The sequence below is a fragment of the Haliotis asinina genome, chromosome 3 (genome assembly GCF_037392515.1).
Source record: "Haliotis asinina isolate JCU_RB_2024 chromosome 3, JCU_Hal_asi_v2, whole genome shotgun sequence".
NCBI lineage: Eukaryota > Metazoa > Mollusca > Gastropoda > Lepetellida > Haliotidae > Haliotis > Haliotis asinina.
Window position 1 is genome coordinate 31066407 of NC_090282.1, and position 15241 is coordinate 31081647.

Genomic DNA, 15241 nt, shown 5'->3' on the forward strand with positions numbered 1-15241 from the left:
AAAACTGTTCCCTGACAGATGCACTGAAAACCATAGGATCACATGCCCTGAAACAGATGAACTGGTATAATCAATGTGTGTTGTGGATATTGTGTGATAGTTTGTATAGATTTTAACCCAAGGGAAAACACCACAATTACTATCAATATTTGACTAAGTAAACATTATGCTTGACAATACAGTCAGTAAAAAGAGCAATCCAAACATGGGACACGGTAGCGCTTGTGTCACAGCTGACGGCTGACCTGGCAAGTTACTAATTTGAGGATTATATTCCACAGCCATTTTTTCTGTGCATGTATTCATGATATAATAGCTAAAGATCAAACTTACCATTGTGTTTTATCAAACAATCTGTAAACTGTTATCTGTAACCACAAACCAAAATATATAATTATGAAGTGGTTATGAATGAACTGTATATGTACCAGTGCTTGAAGATAACTTGCTATCTGATATATATTTCAGGTTACGTCCTAAACTAAAATCCTGTCTCTGAAATGAACATATTTTGCAGGAAAAAAAAACAGTACCTAAATTACAGTAATAATATGTAATGAAAAGGAGCCAAAAGACTTCAACCCATAATTTTCTGAAACTGTGGTTATCTAGACTTGCAACACAATCTAGACTTGCAAGGATGTGTTTGATTCATGGTATGTAATGGTATGACAGATCTGGTAATGACCAAATTTGCTGTTGAAAATGTGTGAACAGGTTTTGTCTCAAATCTACCTGTGGAAATATACATCAGTCAAACTATCAATCTTGCATTGAATGATTATAATACCTAAGAATACCTACAGCAAAAAAAACAAGAAAACTGAATAAAATATGGTAGCTATCATACATGATCACATTACGGAATCCTGCAAGAGTATCACTTGTCCCTCAAACCATCATGGTTATTCTCCCAATATTCTCTAGTTCATACATTCTTTTTTTCCTAAATAAATACGTTCATGGAATAATTTTTTTATAACAATTTCTCTGTTCAAAACTGCCTCTATGCTTTTCGACAAAAATGGTAAACTTTCTTCACAAATATCATCTCAAAGCCCATGGTTGAAAAACTCATCTCAGTCTGACCCTGCATACATATTGTTAATCCTCATGCACTACATTACACGGTTTTTGTCACATTCTCACATAAACACTGGAAACAGCTCGTTTGATGTTTTATCAAAGAATAAAATAAATTCCCAGTAAATGATGGCACCGTCCCATGGATCTCCTGAAAATATACTTCCAGTCATGATATCACATACCCGATTTGCTTATTGTCAAAATCCATACATCACTTAAATGCCAATCGTTGAAATAATTTCCTTACAATTTTCACTATTGTGTGACAGCATGTTCAGCAAACACTTGCAGCAACCCCCAGTGATAGAAAATCAGCTATTTAAGATGCCTCAGCAGAAGTAATTACTCATATTATTGCACATCCAAACATGAACGCCTGATGTCTTAACGTTTACAAGTGTTTGCAATCAGGGAAGAGATAGCAAAATATTTGAAGAAGTGGCATTGATTTTCATCAGCAGCCACACCGGATACATATCTCTCCCAAGATAAGGATGTGCAATCACAGATGAGAATCTGCCCAAAGCTGACAAATAGATCAAGTCTGCCCCCTGGTCAGCCCTGGATTCTGACCACTCTGTTGATGGAGAATCAGCTTCCAGTTCTTCATGGTACTGAAAGTGCTGGCGAAGTGCAATTCATCATGTTGCTGCAACATGTAACATGATGTAACATTGTGTAACAAACGGGATTAAGATACTGATGCTGGTGTAACACCATGTTGTACAATTATCCCATATCTACTGTCTGAGATCCTGGTTCAGATAATCAGCATGGTGGCTCTTCGATTCGCGTAATACTGCCAGAGGGTATGTTGCTTTTAGCAGTGTTTAATGGCAAATGGTCCTGAAAACACTCATGCTGACATCTTAATTTAAATAGGAAATTGTTCTACACATTGACTTTTTAAGAAATTATGCTGTATGTACAAATAACTTGAAACTATTTTTTTATAACATTACTAGCTCTAAACTTTGTTTTTCAGTGAAGTTTATCTTTTAGTACAATTGCACTTATTTAGTATATACTTGCAAAGAAAATCATTATAATGCCCAAAATATTGTGTTTAAAACAGCCACATGAACCTGGCCTTTAAACCTACTTCATCAAACAAAATCTTCTTATACACTGAACACCTTTTTTCAGCATATAAAAGCTAAGTCAATCTCTCTGTATCATCAGTAAAGCTCCGATATCCCTTTTCATTTGCAACAAAGAAGAAAGCAAACCATTTCTCAGTAACAATCTAGCAATATATCTATCTTGATTTGCTATGTGGCTTAAGTAAATACAATCATTATTCTATCTTCTCCTTCAGGGCAACCTCAGGCAGACAAAGCACCATCTCAGTAAAACAAATGTTTGTCAAGAATGTACTTTCACCTGATCAATAATACTGAATATCAGAGCTATAACACAATTGGAAGGCTATTATCTCCTGGACTTTTGTACATAGCCAAAAGTAAGAATCTAAGTTAGGTGTGGAGGTATTTATCCCCATTATACGAACCGAAAACAATTACATTACTGTTTGTTGGTTTGGTTTTGTTTGGTTTTTTAAATTGTAAAAAGAAAGAGAACTTTAACAAGTTTTATCATGGAAACAGTCCAATAAATAGTACAGTGAAGAAGGAAAATGGTAGGAGAATACAAATATTTGTTTTATGCAAACTGTTTTATGACTCAAAACTAGTTGTGGAGCATACATTCACATGATATTTGTTGAAAGGTTCTATTAGGGTCAGCTACAGCTGTAGCAATACGCTGTGATTATTTCCCCACTGTGGTCTAGAGACACCTCAGTCAGATTCATCCTATCATAGACACCTGGTCAGATACACCCCACACGAAGAAACCCAGTCAGATTCATCCTATCATAGACACCTGGTCAGATGCAACCTACTCAGGGCCATCCAGTCAGATTCATCCTATCATAGACACCTGGTCAGATACACCCCACTCAAAGAAACCCAGTCAGATTCATCCTATCATAGACACCTGGTCAGATGCAACCCACTCAGGGCCATCCAGTCTGATACACTCCACTAAGAGACACTTCTATCAGATACACCCAGTCATAGACACCTGGTCACAGATATCTGGTATTTGGTCTTTCATCGGTTTTTGATGAATGCCACTGGTGGGATATTGACACCTTTTATAGGACACCTGGTATCATAACTGATTGACAATGGTTCATGAACACATGCTCATCACAAGGTCAGAATTCAATTGTGGTGATTGTAGCAGCGATTTCTTTTTTTCTGTTCATATTTCCAAGCAGCTAGGATACTAGATCCCTGTGTGGAATCTTCTGGAGAAAAACATTCTGGTAAATAGATTTCTGCAGGGTATGTAACAATCTTGTAACTTAAACACCATTATTTTATTTAACTGGGCTTGGTTTCACTTAGTGTTGAATAGTATTTCAGTTCTATCATACTCAGCCTGCTTGAAGAAGAAGGAATATAAACAGTGTGGCTGGCCTCAGGTGCTCCTCTTTGAACATTGCTTTGGTTCTGGCAAACCAATACATCATGACAAAGTACTGCAGTGATATAGCAAATAGATTGCAAGCAATGACGGTAGACCACTGACCCACTCTACTTGGCAGTTACAGTCTTCCTCAGTTCTGAGTCTCTACAACCTGTGAACATCCATGTTAGAATTGATTTCCAATAACCCATGCTTGTGGAAAGAGGTGACTAAAAGGCTTGGTTGGTCATTCTGGCTGACTTATGTCATCATATCCCAGTTGCACGGATTGATGCTCATGCCGTTATTAGTAGTTAGATCACAATCCCTTGATCATATAGTTCATGAAAAATTAGTTCCTGTGAAAGACTAACAACCCCAAACATTCTTGGCTTATCTAGTCTTGCCGTGCAAAAGGACAGAATTGATATACATGTACATCTACAAACTTATCCTTTAGCATAAACTTGGTTGGGTTAGTGAGTGAGTTTAGTTTTATGCCAAACTCAGTAATATTCCAGTCATATGGCGGCAGTCTGTAAATAATCAAGTCTGGACCAGACAATACAGTGACCAACAACAGGAGCATCGATCTGCACAATTGGGAACCGATGACATGTGTCAACCAAGTCAGCGAGCCTGACCACCCGGTCCCGTTAGACGCCCCTTACGACAAGCATAGTCGCCTTTTATGGCAAGCATGGGTGTGTAAACTTGGAGCTGGGTTCACTTTAGTGTTGTGACAACTTTGGTTACAATGAAGTAAGTTAAATAACTTGAAATTACCATAGTAAATACAAGACACAAAATCCCTTCTTTGCCACAATAATATCATTGGTGAATGCAGAGTCACCCATACTGTTCAAAGTACACCATGAACTTGGTTTATGACTCATACTAAGTGCTCATGAAAGGGTATCTTGCCCCACTGGTGGTACCTAACACATGCAATTGCCAGTAAACTGTTCACCTGCATCACGTCAAAATAGAACACTGCAACAGACGTATTGGTCACTGATGGGTCAAGTTTGGTAATGTCCACCATATCGACATAAATCTTTCTAAATCCCACTCTGTGGTCTGGAGTGTGGTAACTTTTGTCAAACAACTTTTGAGCAAGAGTGTTTTGATGTTTTTAGAAAACTTCAGACAAAGATCAAGCGAGATGGTACCATAAAAGTTGTGAAATGGAGACGCCAAAGTTGGAGTTGCAAGAATATTGCTCAGACTAAAGAGAAACTTGACTATTGGAAAATTATAAAACATCCCATGTTCTTGGCATGTTTTTCCTACATTCAGCAATACATACAATTACATAGATACAAGGGTTTGTTCCACTCATAGGCCACTGGAGCAAATTTTCAAGCCATACATGGTCATCATGAAACGATTCCCCAAGAAACAGTCGGTCAAAATTTGAATGTTGAAATACACTCATCTCCATTGATGTGACAGCTGAATACGACATGAATCACCACAGATACGTACACAGACCAATCCATCACTCAAGACTGCTGGAGAAGTTGGGTTTGTGTGACCACTGTATTAACAGTGAAATCTCTTCGAAATGAGTATGTATGGTAACAATGCCATGATATATGGGAAAAACACAAAAAATAGCAAATTTATACATTACATCCAGTTGTCAGACTATTGGTTATTGAGAGAGGGAATGTCATGATTGAAACTAATACTGAATTCAACCCAAAAAATTGAGAATGATATAAAATATGAGGTCATCTTGGCAAAGTCAAGAAAACTTAAAGAAAATAGAAATCTGAGACTGCAGACAAGAAATAGATTATGAGAGCAAGTTAAGCTAGCCATGACAAGTTATAAAATTGTGTCAGTAAAACCTTTAAGATGACTGTTTAACAATGTTTCCCACTGACGGAGTAGATCAAGGCGTAATTATCTCGAAGCAGATGACGCAATTGTCCATAACACGATTTGGAGCATATAAACACATTGCCTATTACATATAGGAAACACATCATTGCCAAGGACAACATCATTGCTTGCTGGTAATTCAGTATATGTCATTATACTTCTGAAAGTACTATGCATGATTTAATACAGAAATTACATTCTCATATCAAAGCCAAAAGGAAATTAACACAAGGTAATTGCTGAGGGCGGTTATTCCTTATGCACAAATATCATCGTTTATATACAGGGAGTGACTGGTGATTGAGTGATGTTGCAGCACAACATGCACTGTGGTTTAGATGAAACAGAAGCAGAGAAACATGGAACCATATAACGGGAAATATTGAATGGATATATGATTAAAAACAGGCAATTATCATGAGATTAAGTGAAATTGTTATTTATATGAACATGCAAGACATCCTTTCAACAATCACACCGAACCATTACAACTGAAATCTGTAACAATGAAGTGAAAAGAGTTTCCATGTGCATACTTATCACTTGATGTGATGTGACATTAAATCAGAACTCACTAACTCATCACTTGATGTGATGTGACATTAAATTAGAACTCACTAACTCATCACTTGATGTGATGTGACATTAAATTAGAACTCACTAACTCATAGCTTGATGTGATGTGACATTAAATTAGAACTCACTAACTCATCACTTGATGTGATGTGACATTAAATTAGAACTCACTAACTCATCACTTGATGTGATGTGACATTAAATCAGAACTCACTAACTCATCACTTGATGTGATGTGACATTAAATCAGAACTCACTAACTCATCACTTGATGTGATGTGACATTAAATTAGAACTCACTAACTCATCACTTGATGTGATGTGACATTAAATTAGAACTCACTAACTCATCACTTGATGTGATGTGACATTAAATTAGAACTCACTAACTCATCACTTGATGTCAATGTTGCTAGATTTCTATAAGCAGTCTTATGACTAACTGACTAATGCTTCATGTGAGTATAATGTTGACACTGCAGAATATACTAAGTATCATCATATACTAGTCTCTTGATTCATAACACATATACCCAGATTCAGAGTGAGTGAGTTCAGTTTTACCCGCACCCAGCAATATTCCAACTACATGGTGGCAGTCTATAAATAATCCAAATTGGGAACCCATGACAAGTGTCAACCAAGTCAGCAAACCTGACCACCTGATCCCGTTAGTTGCCTCTTACGACAAGCATAGTCACCTTTCATGGCAAGCATGGGTTGCTGAAGGTCTATTCTACCCTGAGACCTTAATGGGTCCACAGATTCAGGGCATCAAGGATGCTGTTGTTGTGAGCTGCAGCTGATTGAATCCACACGTTAAAAACTGGAGTTCAAACCTATACAAAAATGAAGTGTTGACTCCTTGCCTAGTCAAAGCTGTTTTTTATGGAAAGCAATGCAGTTTTAAAGTACATTTCATGAAGTTCATGGTTAAATTAAGCCATAGTGTTAAGAAGTCTGGTTGAAAGATTGTACGGATGCGCAAAGACTACAAAATGTACATTTTGAAAATATTTTTTATTAAATCCAGATTTCATTTCCCCACTGTATCAGCCAAGTGGCCTTGTACCAAACAAGTGGCCACTGTTGACAGTGCAACAACTGTATAAACTGTATTGAAAAAATATTTGTACAAAACGTCTCAACCAAATTAAAATAAGTAACATTTCCCTCATTCCCCACATGAAAACAACAAAGGTCAGAATCTTTTGAAAAAAAAAATACATTGCAATTAGTTGAAAAAAAAGGACTTTCATCTGATCACGTTTGAAAGGACTCATCTAATATTTCAAAGAAGGAGCCCTTGGCAGACAAACTCAGTCAAATTCCTATTTTTGTGAAATTGTTGTTTGTCAGTATGCATTGTAAAATTTGACATTCTTTGCAATGTTTCTTTTACCTATAGCTCAATGTAAATCAACTGTAAATCTCTACATTCATACCTTTTTTGTTGTTCGGGTGCTGTTGACCAATGTATTCAATCATTAAAATCAGCTGCATCTGTCATAACATGAGTTCTGGAAAAGTTACAAATATCGGACAGTTTACTTTCATTTGCTTCATACTAAAGTTGACCATGAGTTCCTGCTGTGTAGGGAGTGTGGCTGAAGTGTCTTTATAACTTTATTAAAACCTAACTATACCCAGGAACCTATTTATGGTTGATGCTGAGCACCAAAATAAAAATCTTTTGTCAACCATGCTGATAAATGAAGAAAGGAAAATGAACAACTGTGCCATAGCTCTAAAGCCTTTAGGAGGCAATGTAAATATTAAGTTAAAAATGAAATAAAATGTTTTCTACATAAATATTGAGAAAAACACCTGTAAAAGTATATCATCACAATCAAAGGGTCCATATTTGAAGGATTGCACCAGCTTCCTACCAAAGTGTTCCACGAGGTGTTACATATTGTGGGGGAAATATGACGTGTAACTGTACAATCAAGGTGTAGCACACATGAGCCTGGGGGCATGTGATGTAGGTGATGTTTCCCATACCTGTATTCGTTGTGCCATCTGTGCTCATCATGCTGTACAGGTGAGCAGACCTTCCGTTCAGTTTTAAATAATTTCATGGATATTTGAGCTTGGTCAGTAATATTTGAAATGAAAATTTGTCCTGGCCCGTGGAGCTGTGTGGGAATCCTTTTTTTATGAGAATAGGAAGACATTTGCTTGTTTTGCTGTGAGAAGTTGTCAGTGAAAATAATAGTTGTGTATCATGTGATGCACCATCTGTGGTCGTCATGTTGTACAGATGAGCAGATCTTCCATCCAGTCTCAGGTGATATCACAGATATTTGAGCTCAACCTTAATATTGACTGGAATATTTGTTCGGTACAATTAGGTCATGTGGGAAGTTTTTTTCCAACATTTGCTTGTTTTACTACAAGAAGTTGCTAGTGAAAGCGGGAGATCATTGGGAGCAGAAAGTACAGTCAAGTGAAGCAAATTATCTCAGATGCCATAACTAGTATCCCTGAACCAGTCAGGAGGCATTTTGTCCATATTGCAAAATCACTGAACTTCTATTCCCTCTGGATATTCATCAATACTTTATACCGTCATGTTTTGTATTTCAAATATGGAAGATGCCTGTACTCCTAATTTGTTGCCACAATCAACATAAAAGCCCTATAGCCATTGGTTACTTTTCCACCAACAGCCAATCAGATAGCTTGTTTCGTGAGCCAAAGTGCTTCTGATAGTGCTAAACACACATTGACTGGTGGACCAAGAGAACAAATATCAAACTTTGTTGGAACATTTTTGATGCTTCTTGTTGCTATTTCCACTTGAATCATGCCAAGTTAATCCAGGATAGCAAATTGTGGAAGATATTTCAAGACAACCAAGGTGTTTAATTGTCATGAGAATAACACAATATGCCGCACATACTCTTGACAAAGAAAACATGGTTGGATGGAAACTGATCCATGCAGCTCAAGTGAAACACAAGAAATGACACTGATACTTCAACTTCACTGCAGGTGTTGGTTTCATTCAATTTAAAATATTCAAGCCTCAGTTGTGAATTTGCACTGAACTTGACGTTGAAATTGAGACATTTTGTGAAACTTCTGTATTTCATTGTTGGATGAAGATTAAAAAACAAAACAAACAAAAGGTTTTACCAACCACTCAAGAAATACAGTGATGGTTGAAATCTCTACGACAATTTTTATCTGAATAAGAATATTACATAGCATCAACTGTCAGTTCACCTGATGAAGGGGTCTGAAATGACCCCAATATGTTGTGTTTCAAAGAATTAAAAACAAGATTTATCCATGAAAGATGTTGGTCATATATACAACTCCTAAATTCCACTAGAAGACATCAAGAATGTTACAGTCTTTACCTGCAAAACTTTACCTTCTCTTTGGCAAGAAAGTCTTTTATGGATTCTACATTGTTTGAATATTGGTAAATATTACATGTTCATTTTCATGACAAAAACTGCCTGAAGCTCAAATCCGACAATAATTTCAAAGTGTCAAATGCAACAATCTACTGAATGTGTGTGTAGATAACAGATAAAGACCTAGCCTGTGGCACTATGATAACATGACATGTGGTACTGATACTTGTGAGCATTATTCCATCAGGAGGTTCTGTCTTAAATGCTGTTTCTCAGATAGCATTACATGAAGGAACATATATCACACAATTAATTATACATTCATTGCTTGTGAGCTTGTTACAATAAAAGCAATTTAATTCCCCTGATAAATCTTGTGAAGCAAAATGTTTGCATCCTCTCTAAAAATATTCATTAAATATTGATAAATGTGGTGGGAAGAAGACGATTTTTCTTCTTTCAGGTGAACTAAAATCAAACCTGAGGATTTGCCCAGGTAAGCTAATAATGGGTTCAGTGAACTCACAGCATGGATCTACAAAGACATTTGTGACAGTAAAATGTGACCACCTCGATGCAAGGCTTAAGGGCTACAATGGCCATAGGACTGAGCAAATCAGACACAGGCAGACTAAAAACGTGATACCAAAGGATGTGTCTCAGACCCCACTTGCTGCCCAGGCTGGAAGAATCCACAGAGGATGAGAATGATGAGCAATATATGAGATTCAGAAGTGGCGATATATGGTATGGGTGACATTCCAAGAACTAATTCCGTTGCCTAAACTGATGCAATATAAAACCTATATCGCATGACCCACATGTCATTCCATAAACAGAAACAATTTACTGGCAATATAACATCAAAGTACTGATCTATTTATCAACTACAGAGTACTATTTATGTTACACTGCATTTCTCCCGATCCAGAATTACTCTGGAGCTTCTGAAGACAACCCTATGGCATCGAGGCATACGCTGACTGAAAGAAGCCACTTAATCAATTAATCAATGACTGTGGAGCTCTCAGGTAATGAGGAAATCCCCAAGCACCACTACGGTACAAATCTTGGTGTCTAACCCATGGTCCACGGAAGAACCATGTCTACAGTATAGATGCAGAGATGAAACTTTGGCTTATGTAAGAACATGCTTTTTTTCATGCCAGTCTGATGTAAGTAAATCTAAATCAACCAATGTCTACAGACAGGAACCATGTGGTATACTGTGAAGCCAATTATCTAACCAAACTCTTGATGGAATACAGAATACCAAGAACATCGCCTGGTGAATAATCTTGGCATGTATGAGTGATATAGGGACCAATATAGGCGGTGGTGTATGGACTCAGATACTCAAATCCAGACATGTACTGGAATACACAATATAGGGGTCAGTAGAGACTGCAGTCTGTAGACTCAGGTACTCAAATCCTGGTCTGTTCCAGAATGTACAATATAGGAGCCAGTATAGGGTCTAGCCTGCAGACTCTGACATTCAAATCCTGGCATGAAGATACCATGTAGGGGCCAATGTAAGGTGCAGCCTGTAAACTAAGGTACTCAAATTCAGGCATGTATACACCATATATGGACCAAGAGTGTGTGGAGTCTGAACTCGGGTATTGAAATTCTTCCATATATCGTGTATAAAAAATTTCAGAAACTGGTATAAAATATACAGGGGCTAACAGAGGGTGGTAAATCTAAAACTAAGGGCCAGTGTGAAGGAATGAGCTGGTCATCCTGAACATGTGGATATATTGCCACCTACGCCTGCTGGGATGGTCAAGTTCTGCTTGTATTCCATACTACCCATGTATTACTCATGTAAAGGGTTTGGGCCATTCTAAGTATACAGCACCAACACAACCAGAATGGACTTGATTACTCAAAACTACATATCCATACAAAGCCCAAATAAACTTGCTGGGCCCTTTCAAACATGCCGAAATATGTACAAATTATGCCTGCAGTTTGGGCCATTGTTTTAAAGTCAGCAGTGAACGACAGATCTATTCCTTGCCATCTCCTGCTATGCGGACCTGCAGCATTCCACTGCTATGGATTACAAGCCAATACTGAGTAGCTGATCATGCGAAAGCATTCAGTGCTGAGTTAGGTTACTATGCAAACTAAACTTGATGAACTTGCTGGGAAAAAACTGATGTTGATGGTGATAGTGACAGAATGTGTATGTACACTACTTATCTATCACAACAAGCAGCACTTAAGGAGTGAGCTGATCACTCAAGCAGAACCTCATGTGTCATGCAGTCAGCCTGGGGATTAAACAACTTCCTGAAATTCCAACAACTTGAAAAGAATGTATTAAACTGTTAAACAGCAGTGTTTAATAAGGAACAAAATCAGCTAACATGGTGAAAATTTAAAAAAAAATATCATAACCATGTGGGGTCAATTGTACACTTATAGTGAGAATTTTGATATTTTCAAACAAAATTCAATTTGTATTTTAACATTGTTAAAAAAAATTTAATCTGTCACAGGAACATATTTCAAGTATTTTATTTCATGTTTGTAGACTGTAAATATCGTCATCTTTATCAGCATGTTATTTACTAGTTTCTGTCATCTTAATCACAGAATGTATGATGACAATGATCTTATACAATGTAACTGACTTGACTTCTTCATGGGCAATAACGAATCCTTGTGACGGTTCCTGTCGCACCATCTTCAGACAGATTTTCATTAAACATAGATATACACAATGTGTCTGTTAAACACATAACCATTCTGCAAATATCAGTACGAATAACATCCACGAGCAAATGTACAATGAACACCAACAAGTTTGCTGAAACTTTGAGTAGATTTGTCCAAATTCTACATTCCCTTCAAAGGACAATAAAATATTGAGTAATCACCCAGTTCAACTAAGGTCAACAACAAGCACTACCTAACAACCAATGAAACAGTCTGAACTACTGCCAATTACCCTGGCAGTAACGTTAGCCCTTTGGCCCCTCCATTATTGATATGGGAAGATCAGCCAAAGGTTCTTGGTCTTAGTCTTCATCGCTTTTTGAAGACACGATGAAGATAAGACACTCGCATCCAATAATCAGACAGCTTCATCAAGAAACAAATACTTGTTGTAGGGATTACAACACTCGTTTATTCATCATTAATTGTCCTGTAACAGTTTCTGCTGATAGTACGACACGTCCCCCTTGCAGGAAGAACACAAGTAATTACTGATAAAGCTGCTGGTTTTGTTGCCAGACTTTTTATCCCCACGTTTAGACACACTGACAATTTTATCCTAAATGTCATCGTGTGGAAGTGTGCAAGGGGTGATCAGATAGAGGAAAATGGCTATTAGTCAAGACCATTTGAACAAATGTCTGTACTGGGTGTGATGTGTTTTCAGGAATACTTTAAATAACCTGACACTTTTAATAGATGTGCTTTTATTAATTCCAATGCTATAAATACAACCCGCTGTTTGGGTGAAATTCTGTTGTCGACTTCATGTAATCAAATCCTATGAAAGTTTTCTTGATTTGGGAAGATCAATCATGATTGTGGCATATTCTCCATGTTATAGGACAGGCGAGCTCTTAAGCTGGACATATTAGAGGGAGGAATGATATTGCTTCGAAAACTGGAGAGATAGGAGCTCCATCAGACACATAAAAACTAAAGCGATATGTAGAACCCACCTCGGCCTCAGACATCTTGCATTGACCACTATTATATAAACCATATTTATTGTAAGCACTCAGATCAGGCTTAATACACATTATTATCATTCACTTAGACCAATCTTTTACAATATTGTACTGTAGATCTTTTAGATTACATTTCCTTTTCATATGCACCGTGCACCACATAAACAACTTTTTGAGAATTGCATCACTTGGACCATTATTCTAAATCTACTGTATACTATTTAGACCACTCTCACATATTTATTGCATGCTATTGAGACAACTCTTTTACATGTATTGCACTCTGTTAATACCACTCTACTATACTTATTGCACACAATTTGTACACTAATATTGTATATCACTTGGACTCTTTTCTAACAAAACAATCACATTTGTACTCGAGGCATAACCTCAGACACAATCAAATAAAAATACAAGAGCTATCTGATGGAGAAGCTACCACCACATAAAGCTGAAAACTCCAATCCATAGACAACATGTACATGGAATAGCAGTTCCTAATACATGCATTGATTAGACAAACATCCATAAAACCACAGACTCAGTCCAGCATTGGGTGTCCCTCAGTTTCTACACAACATTGATTAGTTAACTGTGTTTTAATTAACTATACATTCTAAACTAAGTCTTGTGACAATGCCTTATAAATTAGGGGAGGAGGACCGCCCTAGCCATTAGAGGTATGTACTGATGTTGGTGTACACTGAGCCTGTGACAAAAGCTGTCATCATACCTAGTGCTAACGAACTGTCCTTCGTAAACCTGTTACAAAAGATAATTAACAATTAATACAAGTCATGTACTAAACTTAACCACCCAATGATCGTTTATCTGAAACGTGTCTCTGTAAGTTGACAGTGCTTCAAGCTTGAACATCCTCACTACCCGTGTACTCATTAACTCGGAATGTGTCGCTTGATCTGTCACAGGAATAAATGGTATTAAGTTCAAATTTATGTGGGAACTAGTATTGACATTTGGTGTTTCAAACTGTAAAAGTTGTCAGAAGAAACATAATTTTGTGTGTTTAACTGACCATGGATTATAAACCAATGTGACATTGACCATAAGTGTGCATGACCATTTCAACAGTCAAGGTAGTCCTGTGGTTAAAGTGTTTGCTTGCCATGCTAAACACCAAGGTTCAATTCCCCATTATTTGAAACCCATTCCTGGAGTCCTCTGCAGTGATATTGCTAAAAGTGGTGTAAAACCATACTCACTCACTTTCAACTGAGGTTAGTCAAAGATTGCTTCTAAATAAGATGAATCTTTTTACCACAATTGGCAATGACTAGGAATCCAATAATCAATAACCAATTATGGCTGGCAATACCACAGAGAGCTGCATGTGTCCCATATGTATTAAAACAAACTTTTGACATACCTGAAGCAATTGGAAATCCTTGTTACCAAACCAGGTAGTCCAATAATACGAGACACCTGATCAAGTATATCCAGTGTGTACTCCAAGCTACTCCTATGTGCTCCGTTGTCAGGTGCTACACAGACAGCATGAGAGTAGAAGCCTGTAGCAGTATCCTGTATCCTTCACACTGTGAGTCTCATCATCAGCTTGTGTTAATCTGCCTTGGGGGCGAGGGAGGAGAGAGAGAGAGAAAGCGTACTGTCGGAGGGCTCCTGTCGTGCGGGCTGCCCACTACAATGTGCTAGAGTCTCCGACTGTCAGTCAGACCTCAATCAACTCAGTCTGGCCAATCGGGGAGCGGTTCAAGTCCCATCATTGTCTGTGAATGGGAGGACAAAAACAGATTTACTATGCAGTGGTTGTAGTAGAGGTGATGATGTTATGACAAATGTCTTGTTAGCATGAGAGGGATCAGGTTATGTAATGTGTAGAGGAGGAGGCACATTACACTTGTACTAATACTCTTACAGGAGGAGGATGCTAGCTGCTAGTCTTGCTGTATTGACTGTTATAGTGTGGTTGCACCAAACTAGCAAGCTGGTCACCATTACAAAGCTCTGTCAACATTATTCTGATCTTTTTGACTGATATGTGAAACAGACCAGACCTTAATTATCAATATCTTCTATGTGATGACACAGCTAGTTGAAGTTTTCAATGAGGATACAGACGAGGAAAAGATTCCAACCTTTTCATACCCTCTTCGCTCTGTCTTA

At 37.5% G+C, this 15241-nt stretch overlaps 1 protein-coding gene across 2 annotated transcripts in view; it reads right to left on the reverse strand.

Annotated features, from left to right (window-relative positions):
• Positions 1–14740, reverse strand: part of LOC137276724 (zwei Ig domain protein zig-8-like) — a 129230-nt gene extending 114490 nt beyond the window's left edge. For both annotated transcript variants that reach the window (XM_067808356.1, XM_067808355.1), the window contains exon 1: positions 14484–14740. The gene's annotated coding sequence lies outside the window, so the exon portion shown is untranslated. The remainder of the gene's footprint in view (positions 1–14483) is intronic.
• Positions 14741–15241: the final 501 nt, after the last annotated feature.